Raw genomic sequence first — 2,443 nt, 5'->3', positions numbered from 1 at the left:
GTTAATTGGTGACTATAACAGATTTCTGTTGTCATTAGACAAATAACCTAGATCTAAAGTAAAGAAACAAGAATGGTAAATGAAGAATTGCAAGATCTGGGGTTTGTAACGATGTACAGTCTCAAACAAAATGTTTAATACCATTCTTTTCTCCCACTCACTTGAATATCCCCCATAAAAGACCACGTGCTGGGATACAATATATGCATTCATAATGTTTACAAAATAGAAATAATTTAATTTTGGCAACAATATTTGGAAGACTGAAATTACCATAAAAATAAAACTCTAGGCTGGAGAGATATTTCTCAGGGCTGAATTCATGCTTTGCAAAAAGCAGTCTGCATTTGTGCTTTGGCACTTTATGCTTCTCTGACTACCACTACTGGATGTGCTTCTTTTTTTTTTTTTTTTTTTGGTTTTTGGGTCACACCCGGCGGTGCTCAGGGGTTATTCCTGGCTCCATGCTCAGAAATTGCTCCTGGCAGGCACGGGGGACCATATGGGACGCCGGGATTTGAACTGATGACCTTCTGCATGAAAGGCAAACGCCTTACCTCCATGCTATCTCTCCGGCCCCTGGATGTGCTTCTGTAGTCTTATGTGGTGCATGGAATAGAACCAGTCTGGTTTAATAAATAAAGATAGAAAGAATTTCTTTCAACATTTCCAAAATAATATTTAACAGTTTCATAGGTAAAATTAAAGTAAATGACACAAATAAAAACAAATAAATAAAAGCCTCCCACTATAATCATGCACCAATAAATGCTATTTACTATCACCGTATACTGAACAGTGTATTAAATCTACAGCTATTAGTCATGAAATATAAATCAAGTGCACACAAATTGGAAAAAAGCATAATAAATTATAATACTTACAGATCTCATAGTAATATGTATAGAAGATGGTAAAAATGCCAAATGATAAAAATGACAAAATTACTCTTTAAATTTAACAAATCAGGGGTCAGAGTGATAGCGCAGTGGGCAAGGCATTTTTTTGTTTTGCATGTGGCCAATGCATATGGTCATCAGAGCCCGCTAGGAGTGATTTCTGAGTGCAGAGTCAGAAATAACCTCTGTGAGCCCCCCATTGTGGACCAGAAACAAAAACTAAACCAAACTAAACCAAATTAAATTAACATATTCTCAGGAGAGATGAAGTCATGAGCAAGCCTTGTCATTGCATATGGTCCCACTTGCTCTGCCTGAAATGACACCCTGAACACAGAGCCAGGAGTAAACCATGAACACTGCTAGATATGTCACAAAACAAACAGAAATAAATACAACAAAGTCATGGACAGTACCCACTGATAAAAAGCAACTGACGACATTTCTTCCTAACTTCAGTGTTTCTACAACAGAGCTGAGCTTACCAAGAGTATGGAGTGGGTACTTGAAAGCAAAGAAAAGAAATGGACACACTAGAAATGACCAAAGAAAAATGTTGGAAAGTCTTTGGGACTTTGAAGGTGGTAGAAGTGTGTAAAAAAATGCCTATTAAACTATAAACATTAGATTTTTGTAACCATGTTACTTCACTTACAACTTAAAAAATTAAGATGCCTATTACTTTTTAAATAAAATGTTAGTATCCATTTGTGTCAATAGATTACAAATAGGAAGCAAAATAAATAGAATAAAATTAATTTACTAAATTTTAGGGACCATAGAAGTGATATTGAATAAATTGCTGATTACATAGCTGGGCAATCTAGATTGATAAAGTCAATAAAATTAAGTGACTGTACAATCATGCTAATTAAATATAAACTATTAACTCTGGAGACAAATGAGTGTCAAATAAATGTGCTTATTTAAGTGCTATGTAAGAGCTTATTATAGTGTAAGAATAACTCTATATATGAATGTTACCATTTTTTGTGTATTAAAATTGTAGTGGCCATTGATTCTGGGAATATTTTATATCAGTTGTTTGTAGGAGGTATTTTATAAACTGTTTAGGGCCTCTATTTATATTATAATTTTATCTGCATATTGAATTATAATTCAATACAATTCCAATTCAATTTTATTTTTACTTTTACAATTTGGATTTCTGTGATTTTATTTTCTTGATTTATTATATATTTTAGGACTAATAATAAAATGTTGAGCGGATCGAGATTGTAATATTCATATTTTTCATTGAAAATAATGTTCCAAATGTTAAGTGCTTAACCAACTAAACAAAAGGGATGAGGCAATTATATGACCAAACATAAAATAACTTAATAAAGAGAAGTCCTGGGGCAGGAGCGATAGCACAGCGATAGTGCATTTGCCTTGCACATGTCCAACCCTGGACGAACCCGGGTTCAATTTCTGACATCTCACATGGTCCCACAAAATTTCAGGAGTGATTTTTTGAGTATAAAGCCAGGATTAAGTCCTGTGCACCCTCTGTGTGGTAAAAGAAAACTAACTAACTAACT

The sequence above is a fragment of the Suncus etruscus genome, chromosome 13, assembly GCF_024139225.1.
Source record: "Suncus etruscus isolate mSunEtr1 chromosome 13, mSunEtr1.pri.cur, whole genome shotgun sequence".
In the NCBI taxonomy this organism is placed as follows: domain Eukaryota; kingdom Metazoa; phylum Chordata; class Mammalia; order Eulipotyphla; family Soricidae; genus Suncus; species Suncus etruscus.
The sequence above is the reverse complement of the archived record's forward strand: the minus strand, read 5'-3'. Positions refer to the sequence as shown.